Source organism: Periplaneta americana, chromosome 15 (assembly GCF_040183065.1).
Source record: "Periplaneta americana isolate PAMFEO1 chromosome 15, P.americana_PAMFEO1_priV1, whole genome shotgun sequence".
Classification (NCBI taxonomy): domain Eukaryota; kingdom Metazoa; phylum Arthropoda; class Insecta; order Blattodea; family Blattidae; genus Periplaneta; species Periplaneta americana.
In genome coordinates this window covers 46140298-46158985 of record NC_091131.1, presented here as the reverse complement: position 1 = coordinate 46158985, position 18688 = coordinate 46140298, and the positions used below count along the sequence as shown (strand labels likewise).

Sequence of the window (18688 nt, the reverse complement as noted above, 5' to 3'; positions counted from 1 at the left end):
ATGTTGGTAAAATTGATCCAAGTACAACATAATACATCATGGCGTCCGTTGCGGTGAAGTGCGAACATGAACGTCAACAATGGATATAAGTATTTTGAATCCTAGCGACATAATATTAATGATAGATAATATACATACAAGATTATTCGTATTACTTATCAATAAAATAAATAAATAAATATTTGACTAATATTTTGATAGTGGTTTGATACTAGCGACATAGTTGGATTCATTGAGAACTAGACCTTACTGAGCTTGAATTTAGTACCAACAACATCAAAGGTGCCGACAAGAGTTGTCCCTACTGATTCTTCTTATACTGTGGTGCAAGTGACAACAGTAACGGGACCTGGAGACTTGCTTTTAATATTTCCCTCATCCCCTTTCTTTCCCTGGTAATCCCCGAAATGACCTGAGCACTGAGGGTTATACTGTTCAAACATCTTTGATAAGTGACAAAAAAAAAAAAAAAAGGAATCGGTAGGGGAGAAAAGTTTACGGCTTCTTGGAAACATAATGTGTATTGTTGGAGAATAGGATTCTCAGCAAATATTTGTAATTTTTAATTTGTACAACCGTTCTTTTTTGTTTTATATAATTTATGTGCGGTTTATTTTAAATGCATTAAAAATATAGAAAATGTACAATAACGACGTAAAAAAAGGCTAAAAAAAGGCATTTAACCTTAAAATAGGCAACGGGAGCTAAAATAAGCAAAAAAAGGCAAAATAAAAATTGGGCCTATCGTCCCCATATGTATGGAAACTTGTTTATCTCTAATAGATCTTTCATTCATACACTCAGTTTACAAAAGGCATTTTGCCTAACATCCGGGCTCTACTTATAACCTACATATCGGAAGGTCCTGAATTTTATTCAGCTGTATAAACCAGTTCTGTAGTAGCTGATGTAATGCTCTGAGCTCTTTATCCCGGTTTGACCTTATTAGACTACATTTTATTGTGTCTGCAAGAGACGCGTTTGTTTCTATATGCATCTTTGACATATGCAGCTGGGCGTGCGCAATCCGTTGCCACAAAACAAGATTGATTCGGTCCATTCACTCTGACATATGGCAGGACAAATGGACGAGGGCATGGAATCATATTATTCCTTACTCGATACAAGAAATCCATAACAGCTCTGTTGTGTAGTCACGCTCTTAATTAAGACTAATTGCAGCAGCAGCAGCGAGGGGGGGGGGAATATTCATGCACCAGGGGTGCACAGTATCGTGCGTGTTTTGTTTTAGTTTGATTCTCGACGTTGTCATGGTACCGACCTATGGTTTGTTGTCATGACTTTAATTTGTTGTCAAGACTACCTACTTTAATTTACTTCGAGATACAACGATAAGCACTAATGAAGCCTGTCATCAGGCCAGACTTTGGCTTATTTGACCTACAAGGTAAATTATACCCGTGTCATTAACAGTCTCTGCTGCTGTATACGGGTGTACAACAAACACGTACATTTCGAATTAGGGGAGGAAATATTACAAATCAGTCGTCCTCTATAGTCGAGTGCTTTTCGTGTTCGCCCTTAAGCCTCTAGGTTCGCGCGTTCAAACCCGGTGAAAGGTCATGGCTTGTAAGGGGGGGGGGTTGACTTAGCATGATGTCTTAGCTCTGTTCCACAAAGATTGTAGGTTCAATAATACACAAGTTTAAAAAATGTTCTTACATATGGCGAGAATAGAATAGTGAAGATTAGGTATTTGGAAGCTCAAGAATAAAGCGGTCCACGTACGCTCTCTCGTGAGTTAACTTTTGAATGCACACTCCAGGCGTTTCAATCTATAATCTTTTCACTGTAAGAAAAATCCTAATGTAAACAATAACACGTGATTGAAGTGAGACTTCATTGGCCGCTGTTTGGCGCCATAGATTTTCAGTACATGATCCCGCCATTGTTGTACATTCTGTTTCATGTTAAACATTTCCCGTTACTCGTCAAGTAGGCCTAACCTCACTACTATGCATTAATTTCCTTAGGTAACTTTTACTTTATAATTACTGTATTTAAATTATTTTAAACTTACGTGTAAGGTCAATCGCTGCCGGACAAAGGAGTTATTCTTTCCAGAATGCAGAAGCCATACTACAGTACCACGTGCTTACGTGAACAACTACAAGCTCAAGTGACGCCAGCTTGTTGCAAGAACAGACTACCTCAGTATTACTCTTGGTATTCATCCGCGTTCATAATAAATAACAAAATATAAAAGTAACTTTTTTTTTTTTACATAGTGTTTTACTTACAATTGAAGTTATATGTTTCATCGTATTTAAGAACCAGAATTCAAATGTTTATTTTCAAATAATATAAGATTATGGTTTCCAAAAAGGGAACTATATTTTCCTGCGTCGTTTGAGTGTTTCGAATGGGAGCCAATCAAGAGTGTGATAGCAACGTGCTTGTGTTTACATTAGGATTTTTCTTACAGCGAAAACATTATAAAGTGTGCGTTGGAGATTAACAAAACTGCCTCTCTCGCTCGCTGTGTTCGTTGCATCCTAAATCATATATACCCAGATTGCTCGACGTTATAGATTTGACAGTAACAACTTTTGGCAGTTTACTATGCTGCCATCTAGTTGTTACATAAGGAGTCACGTCATAACTCTCATTTGAATTGCATTAGCGACTGTATTGCCATCACGTTTACGGCGGACGGGCGGCGATCTTGACAGTTGTTCTCTTCAAAGTGCTACCGATTTTAACATAGGAATGAGCAATCTATATATTATGATTTGGGGTTGCATTTGTCTTTCGAGTCTCGTCCAGTCGTTCTCGTGCGCTTCGAGTCTCGCTCATCATTCTCGAAATAGCATTTGATCGGCGTAGAAAGATTTCGTAACTTTGAATAATATACATAATTGAAAATATAAAATGATAAATGTTTAAATGAGACAAAAAGACAAAACATAACAGTATCTAAATTATCAAAATGTTCCGGTTCTAATATATGAGAGGTTCACAACAAAAGTGGACCAAGTCCATCTGGAGCAGTTCTGAGATACTGAGTCTTAAAGTTCCTGGCTCACGCTTAGCAACCTTCACCTTCCATAGGAAATGCAGTCCTCTGTGGAGTAACAAATGAGGTATGGACTTTGTTTGTTACGGCAATGAATAAAGTTAAGTTTTCTTCATCCGAGATTGTATTAATCCACAAACTGACCATAGGTGGACTTGGTCCACTCTGGTTGTGAGCCCCTCATGTATTACCTATGATTATATAAATATAAAAAAAATCTCAAATAAATTTGCATTTCTAAGAAACATAAAACATAACGTTAATACCTTTTTACTTGAGATTGCACACTTGATCTCAAACACATGAAAAGAAAATTCATAGCCTTTTAATAAGGGCCTAGTAATTAAATAAAGACTGGGGAACGGATTATTATATACTGAAAGGTAGAGATGATGTTTCCAATAGGCTACTTGATTGTTTATACATATATAACAGTTGCCAAAGTAGATAAAAGTTCAGTCAGGTATAGACAACTGTGGCGATTCAAGGCTGCTTGACTTTCGGGACTTCGGGAGTATTCAGTCTCGACGTCTCGAAACACTCACAAGCAGTCTTTACGTCAACGACGCGACGTATACAACATTGTCCTGCGAGTTTTCGGCTTTGCGGGCGCTGTTAATCTTGCTTTCTCGATCGTTGTTCATCTCTAATGTGCGTGTATGGACGATATCGGGCAGTGTGGTGTGGAGTGAAGTGTGGAGTTGAAACCTGCTGGAATTCTTGAGGGCACATTCCTGGAGTAAACATGGCAGTAAATCGGCAAATACCCAATGAGTTGATGCGTGACTATAAAACTCCAACAACACGAATCTTTGTGGAAAGTAAAATCTCCAGCTTATGCTAATAAGAAGAGTTGTAGAAAATGAGTTCTAACATGGAAATAAAGCGTTTGCGGAACCATGTTCATATAACATACTTTCTTCTTCTAGGTGTGAGGAATGTTTTCTGAATGTTTGGCTGTACCGTCTTGTTACACCCTGTATATGCGTGCCATCTTTTGCTGCAATAAAGATACTGTACCATCAGGGTGCACAACATATCGCAAAATCTAATTTTCGCCAAAAATTTACATTATTACCTTTTGTCTTGGAACCATAGTATAGGCGTTGTACAGATGAAATATGGCTGCAATCGACTACGTCTGCCTGCCTATTGCGGTTTCGGGCATCGCGAAATAGAATTTTCGACTGGTATCGAAGTCATGTTCCGTTACGAGAGCAGCTGTCCGCCTTAAATTCCTGGGAAAGTAGATTGCTGAGAAGGCCCCGTTATGTCAAGTTAGTCTCGGTTGCTAGGCATGTTTATGTGAGGTGTACAGATGCAGTATGGGTCCAGTGATTGAAGAGAAATAAAAATCGAAAAGCCCCGGCCTAGGCGTGTGTGCCGAGTTCGTTTGGAACCAATTTAGACGTGTGACAGTTACAGGGACACAGGCTTAACGCGAACCCGATTTAATGACCGTCTCCTATTGTTTTATATCTTTCTGAAACCCGTCTGGACGTGAACGTGCTGTGGAATGTTGAACCCCTCTTATGTTACGGGCCGTTAATATTGGTTTCATGTTGACCGGATGCAAGCGGTGCAAGACAGCAAGTGTAGCGTGATCTGCGTTATTGTGCAGGAACTATGAGAAACTCGTTCCTTCACAGCGGTTATGTTTACTGTACAGAAGTTTAATTTTTTTAGTAGGTTATTTTACGACGCTGTGTCAACATCTTAGGTTATTTAGCGTCTGAATGAGATGGTGATAATGTCGGTGAAATGAGTCCGGGCTCCAGCACCGAAAGTTACCCAGCATTTGCTCAAATTGGATTGAGGAAAAACCCCGGTAACCAGGTAACTTGCCCCTACCGGGATTCGAACCCAGGCCATCTGGTTTCGCGGTCAGACGCGCTAACTGTTACTCCACAGGTGTGGACTAGAAATTTAATGGCCAGCTACATATATATATATATATATATATATATATATACTAGTAATTGGGGACAAATTTCACGTTCTGTGTGACACTGAGTCATTAAAATGAATACATTTTACTGCCTTAATGAAGTATTTGGTCGCATGAATTGAGGAACGGAGAAGTGCTGAAACGACTTAATTTCTGCTGTAACTGGATGGTAACTTCTGCACCAAAATGGAACTGGTAATAGATCATTAGGAGAGATTTTAAAAAATCTAAATAAATTTTTTCTCTAACATTCACTGTTTTGGAGGAAATCGTTATGTTTCTATGAACCATTTGGCAACATCACGGCTATTGCAATAACTCTAGTTAGTGTTGCTTGCACTCCTTACCTTCCTTTCCCCTCTGCTGTACTCAGTCGGTGACACGCGACAGTGCCTGCCCTGCGTTGCAAAAAAAAAAACATTTAAGACGTTAATTGTTCACATTATTTTTTACCCCACTGCTCGTATAGCAATCAACCATTTCTCTCGAGCCATTACCGCAATAGAGCACTGCAAACATTGGACCAAGACTGTTCTTTCCCTCCTTAACGATGCTTCATCGAAGGAAAAGTGTAATAAAAGTTTTGTTATATTTAACATGTAGAATCACCTCTTAAATTCTGGTGCGTGGGCCCCCTTCCACTCTGTATACAGTGCGTACTTACGTTCGGGCATCGGCACAAACTGCAAGGATCCTGGTGATTACTTTCTCCGTAGATGTTCGTCTTAAATTGCTTTTAATAGACTTTTAAACAATTTATGTACGTACCAGTCCTATAATACAAGGATTAAAGTCCAGACTCGTTCTTTTATGGATTTTAGGCCTATAGGCGTGTGTGTTCCAATAGCTTTAACCTGTACGTATTAGGACTCGTTTTCCTTCGAAGTTTGACATGTTGAAGTTGTAACATGTTTATATAGGCCTATTTTTAATGTTATTTCTTACATAAAATTACGTGACCATGAAATTGTATAAACAGTACGTTTCTAAAAACGTTTATGTCACAAAAATTAAATATTAACACACAACTACGCGTCCAATTGAAAACTTGTACAGAGAAAAACATAAGCAAACCTATCATCACGAATTACTTTTATAGAGTAACATATTTGTTGTTACAAAAGTAAAGCAAGGCTAAGATTTTGTATTTTCAAACTAAGATAACATGTCACAACACCGTCTCTTTCAACAACGCATTCCATTTTAGTTATGCTAGTGTGTAAATGTGACGCTGGAGCCGTTAAACTTTCCTGCTATAGTTTAAAAATGATTTGGAACTAGTAGACCTATATTTGTAATTTATGCATAGCTTGCTCAATAAATAACGTATAATTCATTCATTCATTTGGTTTGAAGGAACGCAGAAGTAATCTGACTTTGGATTAACTTCTCTCTTCTTTCCGTCCTGTGCAAACGTCAGTGACGTCTTATCTTCAAAAGGATTTACGCCTCTAAGCTATTGGAATACATTCCCTCACACTTCTTAACCTTGTTCAAATATATTTTCCTTTACAGAATGTGTTAGGTGCATCCTAAATACACTCTGTGAGATATTTGCTTTTACTCCACGAAGCGTTGGTACCGCTTCTTAAGGACATCCTTCTACCACTAGAATACTTAAGTATTCGTCGGACGGATTGACCATATTGAGCAGGCCGAGAAATCGTTTGAATATTGAGTTTTGAAAGGGTATTATAGTTAATTCTAATAGGAGAAATGGACAAAGGAAATAAAAAAACGAACATTAGAGAAAAAGAGGAACGCTATTAAGGAAGAGGAGTAGAAAAAGGAATATGAAGGAATGAAAGAAAATCATAGCAAGACAGAAGAAAAGCTGAAGTAGCAAGAGAAAGCAAAGAGAATGGTGAAGGAAGAAGACATGAAGAAATGGAGAAAGAAATAGGTAAAATAAAATATAACATAGAAAATAATGTAGGTACATAAAAGAAGATGAGCAGAATAAATAAAAGTTATAGGAAGGCAGAAGTCTAGGAAGAAGGGAAGAAATGATGAAGGAGTGTTGCAGGAAGAAAAGGAATAGTTGGGGGGAAAAAGGAAGAGTCTGAGGAAGGAAAGGAAGAATTGTAGGGAAAAAGGAAAAGTTTGAGAAAAGAAAGGAAGAATTGGAGCAAAAAAAGGAAGAGTTGGAAGAAAGAAAGGAAGAGTTGTAGAAAGAAAAGGAAGTGTTGGAGGAAAGAAAGGAAGAGTTGTAGAAAGAAAAGGAAGTGTTGGAGGAAAGAAAGGAAGAGTTGTAGAAAGAAAAGGAAGTGTTGGAGGAAAGAAAGTAAGAGTTATAGAAAGAAAAGGAAGAGTTGTAGAAAGAAAAGGAAGTGTTGGAGGAAAGAAAGGAAGAGTTGTAAAAGGAAAAGGAAGTGCTGGAGGAACGAATGGAAGAGTTGTGAAAAGAAGAAGGAATGGTTGAAGGAGCTAGAGGAGGAAGAGGAGGAGGAGAAGCTGGAGAAGGAAAGGATGAGTCGGAAAAGGGAAAGTAGGATGTGGATTGTGAAACATGGAAAAGAAGATATCGAGGAGGGAATAAAAGGGAGACAGAAATATTAGACATGAAAATAGAAAAAAGTCAGAAGGAAATTTAATAGATTCAAGAGAAGAAATAAAAAAGAGGTAGAAGGAAAAAAATGATTAAAGAAAAGAAATAGAAAAGATAATGAAGGAAGGGAATATAAATTAACAGAAGTAATATTTGTACAAGAAGAAGAAAAGGACAAAAAAGATGTAGGAGTATACAGCAAAAAAGAACAAGAAATGAATAGATGATGATGATGATGAGTAAGGGTCGAGAACGATAACGATAACGACTTACGTGCAGTACATTTAAATTATATTTGTGGCATTGTTTTTAAGACGAGACTTATTTGTATTTTCTATTAATACAGTATTTCAACTATTAAAAAAATAATACTTTCTGATTTGCATAGAAGGATTTTCAACATTCTCTGACATTCTATTTCATGTTAATTGTGCAAATTTGTAATAGTTTGATCAGAATCTCTGGGTTTTTATGCACGTGGTAACTTAATTCCACTTCCTCTAGCTCTAGGTCGAACTGGCTACATAGAATGTTGGTAATGGGGTAATTCTTTAAAAGTGTAGTTTTTGTAAACGTGTCGAGCTCCAGACCCCTGAATTTACTCCACTTCTCGCTGTCACCTTGAAAATGGGTCGAGGGTGGGAATTTCCATTTGCAACCACGGAGAAAGAATGGAGTCGGAATTGAGAGAAGGTTGCAATAAATTGCAGTTTATTGCGCGAGCAAACGGGAGCCGTGCGCGGAGGGGATTCAAAGCACACGTGCCCAGCAGCTGCGAGGAGACCAGACAGGTGGAGTGGAGTGGAGTGGAGTTCATCCTTCTGCCTGCCTAATTCGGACTCTCCAAACACGTTGTAAACATTATTCATTGTCCTACAATTTACCACTCAGGAAATGGACGCAAATGTTTTAAATTCGCTTTGAAGACTAATGTAATAGCAACTATGTGCGAGGCGGTATTGGTAAGTTGTGAGACTAACATGGGAAATTAATCACTGAAGCCACATTTAACACGAACACAATGTGGACAAAGGCGGAATGTGCGTCTGGGTACTTTGATATCTCTTATGTGCCATATAAGATGCAGGTACAGTATAGTCCTTTGACACAATAAATTGTATACAATTGAATAGCTAAGCGCAAGAGACACATTAAAATTTTAGAGGAACAGAAAAAGAAATACTTGATGCCTAGCATTGTAATGTTTTTCCACAACTTCCTGCGTTTTACAGCCTATATTGAAGATTCTACTTACATTTTCAACCAAGAGAGTTCACTACAATATAAAACAGAGTACGTAAAACGTGTTTGTATTAAAACAATGCAATAGGAACAATTAATATTACTTACTTACTTACTGCCTTTTAAGGCACCCGGAAGTTCATTGCCGCCCTCACATAAGCCCGCCATTGGTCCCTATCCTGAGCAAGATTAATCCATTCTCTATCATCATATCCCACCTCCCTTAAATCCATTTTAATATTATCTTCCCATCTACGTCTCGGCCTCCCTAAAGGTCTTTTTCCCTCCGGCCTCCCAACTAACACTCTATATACATTTCTGGATTCGCCCATGCGTGCTACATCCCCTGCCCATCTCAAACGTCTGGATTTAATGTTCCTAATTATGTCAGGTGAAGAATACAATGTGTGCAGTTCTGTATTGTGTAATTTTCTCCATTCTCCTGTAACTTCATCCCTCTTAGCCCCAAATATTTTCCTAAGCACCTTACTCTCAAACACCCTTAACCTATGTTCCTCTCTCAAAGTGAGAGTCCAAGTTTCACAACCATAAAGAACAACCGGTAATATAACTGTTTTATAAATTCTAACTTTCAGATTTTTCGACAGCAGACTGGATGATAAAAGTTTCTCAACCGAATAATAACAATTAATATTAGAGGAGAAAGATTCGTTCCGGCGCCGGGGATCCAACCCGGGTCCTTGGTTCTACGTACCAAGCGCTCTAACCATTGAGCTACGCCGAAGTCCAATCCACGGCACCGGATCGAACCCATCTCCTCCAGTGTTTTTTCCTTTGTGCCCGACTCCCAGTTGGACATGTATGTTGACATTTTATATTAAGTCAACTGCCATTTGCAAGTTTCTTGTTTGTGTTAGTTAATTAGTTAGGATACAATTAATTATGATACTTAATCACTCATTTAAAGTTTGTGTGACTGCAACCTGTGTATATTTTTGTCCGGCTTTACTTTGTTTATAGTGTTTTTTTCTCTCTCTTTATTTCTTGTGTAGCTTTACTTTGTATATAGTGTATTTTTTTTCTGTTTATTTCTGTTATTGTATTTGTATTCCTGGTGTTGTGGAAGAGAAGGCCCGATGGCCTTAACTACACCAGAATAAATAAATAAATTATACAAGGAGCGCACTCAGTTGAGTGACTTGGTGGCCGGGATTTCACAATAATATGACATTAATATGTACTGTTGCTCGAAGAATCTACGTAAAGATTATTATGTTTTTGTTGCTACAGAATACATCTGTTATGGTAACAATTAATATTAGAGGAGAAAAATTCGCTCCGGCGCCGGGGATCGAACCCGGATTCTTGGTTCTACGTACCAAGCGCTCTAACCATTGAGCTACTCCGAATTGAACTACCTGTTAGTTTTTGGATCTGTGTTTAACCTGTTATTCTGAAGGGGGAGTGCGAACAGTAGCGTTACGTCCATCTGAGAGAACTTTTACGCCAACCTCAGGTAGGTCCAGTCCCCTCCCTGCGTTACTGTCCGGAAATTTGAAAATACTAATGAATTGAAGATAGGGCAGAATGATGCTGATGCTTAACGTGGGAAAGGAACCAGGTCTATGTTTACTAGAGTTTATAAAAAAATATTTTGGCGAGTACTAACAGCATGAAAGTTTGTAATCCTTTTCTGGACACTGTGTAGCTTTAGTATTTTGCAAATGTCCATTTTTATTTTTTGTATAATGCCATTAGCACACTGTGCTGTCATCTGTTTATTAACTTTGTAAATTAATGTTAATATTGTAAGTACTGTTTTAATCATACAATATGTCGTTATTTGTCGCGTATAAAAGCAGTGCATGTATTGTTTCTATTATGCAAATTTTAATTAATGCCTTGTTTATTATTGCGCCAAAATTATTATTGTTAGACATATACATTTTTAATTTTACTGTGAACATTGGAATTAAAAATTTGATGACAAATTGCCAACGCAATTAAGCATTCTCTACTTTTTGACAAAGAATAATTATGTAAGTGCGATCAATGCGTGAATGAATGCATTATTTAGCTCAGCTTTTCATATTCCACGAGTGCTGAATATTTAAACTATAGAATCTAAAAGAGAATTACTTGTTGGATGCTGCATCAATAACAGTGCAGTCGTAATGTTATCTCCACTAACACGTCGCTGCTTTGAGGTTTAATCGTTACAGCAGTAAATGTACCTCAGTTACATGCAAGAGTTATTTGTGCAATGAATCAAACTGAAAATGTGCTATAAAATGTATATTAGCCTAATTTATACAGGGTGTCCCAAAAATCTCCATACATTGGGAAATATACATAAATTCAAAATAAAAATGTCACATAGTGTGCACAATGTGGCCAACCTCCTCCGCAAATCTCACATTCCTTGATTTTTACCGCTGGGGTCATTTTAAGTCGTAGGTCTGCCAGAAGAAAACCCGAGACTCTTAACACCTGAAAGGTGTCGGGAGAAAACAGGGAATGTCATGACACATCATTAACGAGAAAAATAAGTTTTAACACCCGAACATTCCTTGTTTTTAATCAGTGTACCAAATGTCTAACGTTACCTTACACGAACATTTCCACTTTTGATTATTTTTCTGTGATTGGATAGTTCTATAGTTCCAGTTGCCACCTGTAGAATGCGCTATTACCATAAAATCGCTAAAAATGGACATTTCTTGAAGTTCCCCAACACCCTTCATCTGCAAGCCCTTATCTTCGACGAACCTGTTACAGCTTTTGCATCGGAACAGGTTGAAACGGTATTCACCGACCTGTGCCTGAACTCGGAAAGTCGTTATATTGGTCACATTATACAACATTTCTATTTTGAACTGATATTCCATATGTATGGAACACTCTGTATAATACACCGTATAATTGGGATCAGTAACAATATTTGATACAGTTATTGTATCAGATATCTTTAGACACAAGCATTAGAAATATGTTAAGAAAGAAATTAATGTTACGAAGTAATGTACGTAGCCTACGTATGTACAAGGGGTACTCGATAGTTACCGGACTGCCCTGAATGTAGGCAATACACAGGGCATAGAAAGCTGAAAAGTTATCTAGAACCGTGGAAACACGTGGAATTTATACAAAATGCCTCAGTTGAAAGGTAGGAAGACGACTAGCTGTAAGACGTGTATGGAGAGATTCCATGGAAAAATCGCATTAGGTTCTTGACATGTTTTCGCAAAATCACATGTAGATGCTCAGTTCTTAAAGACAGTCTGACGCTGTTTGATACTGATGGCCGGTTTCACTAAGCTTCAATAAATCAATTCAAATGAAACATTAATTAGTGAACATTAAAATATTTAACAGTTCACTAAAATGCGAGCTGTTCACCAACCAAATTTTCTTAATATTTAATGAACAGTAAGTAATGCTTCATTACGGATAAATGTGTTCAATGATTTTTTCATAACTATATCACAAAATTTTTATGAATCACAGCCTACTATATCGCAAATCGTGTACCCGCTGTATCATTTGCATGCGATCCCACAATGAAGCAACGCGGTTACAAAATATAGTAAATGGTGGGAAAAATACTGTTGTTATTATTATTGTTATTATTATTATTATTATTATTATTATTATTATTATTATTATTATTATTATTATTATTATTATTATTATTATAGCCATAATTATAGCTGTTGTAATTACTGCATTCCTGATTCCAGTGTCACCTCGTTTGAAGGAGGATGATATATGCAATAACTGCAATTTAGGTATAGGTAACATTATTGAAACATATTAGGCCTATACAAAATTTAAAAAAAATTAAAGACTTATGAATTTATTGTACTGTGAAGTATAGTTGCAGAGCTGAAAGAAATAGAAACTTGATCCCTAACACGCTGTGTTAAATAACTATTTTCAAGGTAGACGCTCAATGTGTGCGTAAATTTAATTTTCATAAATGGAAGTTAATATAGCCCTACCAATTAAGTTTTGTTATATTCGAATGTACGTTGTGTATTAATTACTAATATTTCTTAGGTATATAGTTATAATAACCGATTTCATGTTTTAAAATAAAATTAAGTTGTTGGCCTATAGTACCTAGTTGACTAGTTTCAGCTTTGTCTCAGCCATTCTGACCTGTCGTATGATCAGTTTCTTCCAAAATTTTGAGTACCACGATTTTCGTGACGCGGTATCTTTCGTGAAATTTTGTGTCATTCAAATTTTCCAAATGATCGTTTATAAATGGTTAACAGTATCTCCTTCTGGCTCTTGATTTTATAGCAGTAACAGATGTAACAATTCTGCGTCGAAACGTTCCGCCATTTTGTATTGCAACTAAAAATTTAAAGACGGAAATTCGTATCACTAAACTAATGATAGCTTTACTGGTTCGTTAGGGCAAAAGATGCTTGGTGAGCTATAAAAATAATTTAATGAACCAGTAAGTAAATTAAAGAATCATTAAACATGGTGAAGCTTGTGAAACCGGCTATGACTCAACAGGCATGGAAGCAGTGATGTTTAATTACACGTGCATGTATGTTTAATAGTACAATAAATACAAGTGGAGTTTAGAAATATGTTGATTGCACCTTGTATGTATGTTTCCACTGCATATGCGTGCATGCAGTGAGTTCTTTCCTACTTTATTGCTGTGTTCTTCTGTATTAATATCTTATTAGGCGTGATTTTCTCTGCCTCGAAAATAGATCTCCTGTCGTTATAATGTCCCGACTTATTTTTAACAGTGCACTTTTACAAGCAATCCATTCGCTGTCTGAAGCTGAACTTATTTCAGAATTGAGAGTCAGATCGATCAATGCCGTCAATCGGTCGACAAGTGTGAAAGCTCCCATTTGAAATGCTGCTTCGTCACAAATCTGTCTTACATCAGTCTCGCCAATTCTTTACGATAGTAAGAAACTGCAGGCAACTGTTAGCGATCTAATCGACTGCATTCCACTCGTGTGAAAACCCCTGTGTAAAAGAATACCTCATGAGAAGTTTCATCAATCATTATCGATGACCTATTGTGAAAGGATTCTTAATCTGCATTCAGGGTTTTAATCTGTGTACAAAGTGCCGCTTTATTAAAGGCTATACATTAGAGGAGATCTATGTGCATCATATTAAACCAGTTCGTTTCAATACACACATAACACCATCGTAATTATGAAAGCACTAAGCGTTCAGAAAACATGTCATGTACATAGACGATGGATTTTTTTTTTATTTTGTGAATCATTTCAACCCCCTCCCCTTCCATAATTGTTTGTTGGGATGTTTGGCTCTCTGGATAAGTGTTGTTGAACAGTAACGTAACTGACGGTGTTGCAGAATACATAATTCCGTGGAACTTGAATCAGCTGTGCAAATTCACAAGAGGCTTGTAGAGCACTCTTCAATTTTAGAGCTGAAAGGTGTTAGTGGCAGTCAATCCCACGGAATTGGATTTGTATGCGAAGTGTTGGTTTTGGAGACTGGATTTTAGCACGGCTGCAGTCTATTTACCATTTACAGGCTCATGTAGACTACAACAAAGGTTTAGTTGAGAAAATTAAATCTGGAGAGAAACGTGCTATTCTGTTTTAGTAGTACAATTTTGAAAGGGAGGATATTTGTAATTTTTTGGAGCGGGGAAATACCTTCTTTGTCATGCAGTACAGCGGCGAAACTATGCATATTACAGTTCATCCGCTGAAGATAGGGGACACGATTCTGAAACAGCCATACGGCATAATCAGGTATAATGTAGGCCTATTAACTTTTTAAAACTTATTTTTAACAGATTTTAGTACTGTGATGTTTCTTTTTATTTTATGCTCGACCGTGCCGAAATGTAGTAATTATACACCTGGTAGCAGCCCTTTAATGGACCTCATTAAAGTACACCTATTCATTAAAGTTCAGGTGTTTCATCAATCAGAAAATACCATTGTAGCAATATGAAAGCGCAAGTATCGATTATTCTCGGATATGCAATCGAAAGACAACAGTAAATAAATAAATCACCTATATTTGAAATAAAGTCAGTTCTGTTACTATAATAATTAGCGTTAATTGTAAATAATATTCAAATAAATTCAATTTGTCATCTCGTTTTTCAATGTCAAGGTCAATGTCGATATCTGTTTCTCGGAAAACATCAATACTTTCGCGTCTGCGCACATCTCACAATTTACGAGGTATTGCACAAGGTCAGTTCCGTTCCTCACATAAGAATAACATGAATACTTATGAATAATTTCAGTTAGAAATATGGTCGAGCATAAAAAGTCGTATGAAACTTAACTATAATGGTAATTAAGACGCTCGTATGAAAATGATGAAACTCGCTTTCGCTCGTTTCACAAACATACTCGCGTCTTAATTACTACCATTATAGACTCATTGCATAATGTACTATTAAAGTTCTTAAACGTTATTATAATTAAATATTAAGTGAAAGTGAATTGATAACGTAATAATAATAATAATAATAATATACTTATGATAATAATAATGTTTATTTATTAAGTTATTGATATTTATGTGCTGGACAACAGCCATTGGCCAATAAAAGTCCAGCACAGTGATACAATTAATACAATAAAATGAACAACAAAGATACATCTTAAAAGTATTTATTTCAGTCACTGACTTCACAGCATATGTTTAAGGTGCTACACCTTTACATTACGTATTTAAAGACGTATGAACGTTTTCGTTGGTCTACGCCAACATCATCAGATACGAAGTACATTTCAGCAATATCAGTGCTCTCTACATAATATCTACAAATACAAAACATATTTAGTGGCATGCAAAATGAGACATATTAAAAACCAACATGCCAGTCAGGCAAAAACGTATAGGCAATATATGAATCTCAATGTAAAACTACAATATAGACTTCTCTGAAAATTAAAAATGAATTGCAAAACAAAGATACAGATTAATTATATAATTGTCACAGTAACAACAAAATGAAGAACATGGATTACAATGGTTAATTTAAAACAATCAATACTATTAATTTTTTTAGAGAGGAGTTAATTCTTATAGAAATTATCAGTTTATGTGGAAAAATTGTGCAAATAATATAAAACAAACGACGTTGTCATGTTTTAATACTTCTATATATTGAATGGATCGAAATCACATACATACCAAGTTAGCATTTGTAATGCATCTGGAGAATGGAGAGAAAGATTTAAAATTTTTAATATAGAAAAGTTTGTGATGTCTCATGTTCTTCATCGGAATACGGAAGCTGACACTGTTTAAGAAAGATTCACAATTAATATCACATTTAAGGACCTTACATAAGAATAAGTAATCGAGATCATGACGTCTAGCATACAAGCTTCGACATTTAAAGTGCTCTCATTTTTGATCATAGTTATACTCGGAGTTATTAGGCAGAAATCTGTACGAACATAATGATATAAAAGTTATTTGAATATTTTCCAGTTTTGTCGAATCGGTAATTGCAATAGAGTTCCAAACTACAGATGCATATTCGAGTTTCGATCTCACTAATGTATAGTATGGTATTAAAAGAGAAATCAGGCGTTGAAAAAGGATAAGTAATTGACCATATTATTCCTAACATTCTTATTGCATGGTTATAAATGTAATGAATGTGGCTGTGAAAATATAATTTGTCTATTAATACACTGAGGTCTTTAATACAATCTTTTCTGTTAATTAATATATTAATATTTAATATTAGAGAGAAAAATTCGCTCCGGCGCCGGGGATCGAACCCGGGTCCTTGGTTCTATGTACCAAGTGCTCTAACCATTGAGCTACCCCGAAGTTCAATCCACAGTACCGGATCGAATCCCTCTCCTCCATTGTTTTTTCCTTTGTAGCCTGACTCCAAGTTCGAATGTGTATTGACATTTTATATTAAGTCAACTGCCATTATGCATGCCAACATGTAGAACTTGGAGTCAGGCCGCAAAGGAAAAAACACTGGAGGAAAGGATTCGATTCGGTGCTTTGGATTGAACTTCGGCGTAGCTCAGTGGTTAGAGCACTTGGTACGTAGAACCAAAAACTCTGGTTCGATCCCCGGCGCCGCAGCGAATTTTTCTCCTCTAATATTAATTGTTACCGTAACAGGTGTATTCTGTAGGACCAAAAATTAATCTTTACGTAGAATTAATATATTGTTTAGATGATAGTTATATTTTAGTGTAGAGTTTTTCTGTGAAAATTATATTACGTAAGTTTTGGATTCATTAATCATTCCGTTATCGACTGACCAATTGACAATTGAATTAATGCCATCTTGAAGAAATTGACAGTCAGCATTACTTTTGATTTTACGAAAAATTTTAAGATCGTCAGCTGTGATGATGATGATGATGATAATAATAATAATAATAATAATAATAATAATAATAATAATAATAATGAAGATGAACACAATACTTCTTATAGGCTATTCACGCTATCTTTAGTACTTATCTGGAAAAAGTAATTATAGATTATAACTTAATATCAGATAAATAACAATAGTAAGTACGAGTACTTGCCTTTACCGGAAAAAAATGAATCGTGCAAGATAAAAATAAACAAGATAATACAACATGTGTAAATTTTGATTTTGTCTTAATATGGTTTACAAACAGGAGACAAAGTTCAAGCCTATAAATTCCAGAGAATATACGTCAGTACAAGAAGAACATTGCGACAAAAAGTGATAAGCACCCAGCTTAAACCATGAAGTGATGAAAATAACTGTATTGGCATTGAATGTAAAAACTAAACTCTAAGAGGAAGTTTAGAAAAGTCATGGTGGGTTCACAGGATCCCTTTAAATGCGTGAACCGTTTTATGTCCTCGATTGATGTTAATGTGATATTTAGATTTTCAACGAATTGGTCCTTATTTAAAAGGATTGAGAATATGAGAGTAAAATAAATTTAATGCAATTTAAGTTTGCAGTAAAGTTTCAATGTTGCAGTAAAGATTCGATTATTCTACCTTCCGTTTAATCCACTACGGAAACAATATGATATGAATAAAAATGTAGACCTACCGGTATTATTACTAATATTAAGTGAGTTTATTACTGTAGGCTTAAAACATTTTGTATTCTACAGTACAATAATAACTTAATATTGTATCTGCCTTTTATTAGTGATGGAAATTATCAGGAAAGTTTTCCTGAAAAATTTTCTATTAAGCTTCTTCTCCAAATATAAATGTACTATTTTCGCTTTCAAAATCACCTATATATTAACTGTAGCTGAATACAAATATCAGTATTTTAATATAGCCTACACACCACTACGAAATTAGAAATACAACATTTAGCGCGCTCGTTTTGCAAGCATGATTTCAAGTTTACTGTCTCCGTGTGATAATAAATATGGCTTCAAGTTTAGAGGATTCAAGTACTTGACTCCTGTAAACTATCTCTGTGTGAATCAGGCCTTAGAGTAGTATGTAGTTCCCATGTATAAAGTGGTCTCAGTGCAATGGATTCCCCCTCCACCTCGCCTAGGAGAAAGGAAATATATTCCAAGGCTCAAGACTGAAAACTACTGATTCACAGTCATAACCATCGATGAACATAAACAGTAAATATTTTTCAGGTGTATACTAATGTAATTGGGCTTAAATTCATGAATATACAACTTGTCGAAAAACGCTTATTTTTCAGCCCAACCCACTTCCCTCGTTTAACGTTTGAGAAATGCAATCTCAAAATCGTTTACTTTTAATCTCTGTGTATTGTGTAATTAAAATGTGAAGTGCAATATGTACAGTACGTCTGTTGGCGTATGAAATTCAACATACAAATGGATAGTGGTGCAGTTGTGAAATATGAAGGGGATGTACTCTTGTTAGTCTTTTTCAGTCATACAATTTCCGATAATGTATTTTGTAAGGTCTGCTATGAGGATTTAATTAAATTGAGGCACTTACG

The 18688-nt window shown here is 36.0% G+C and overlaps 1 protein-coding gene across 2 annotated transcripts in view; it reads left to right on the top strand.

Moving 5' to 3' along the window:
* LOC138714842 (autism susceptibility gene 2 protein homolog) overlaps positions 1 to 18688 on the top strand; it is a 634091-nt gene that overhangs the window by 230654 nt on the left and 384749 nt on the right. The window lies entirely within an intron of this gene.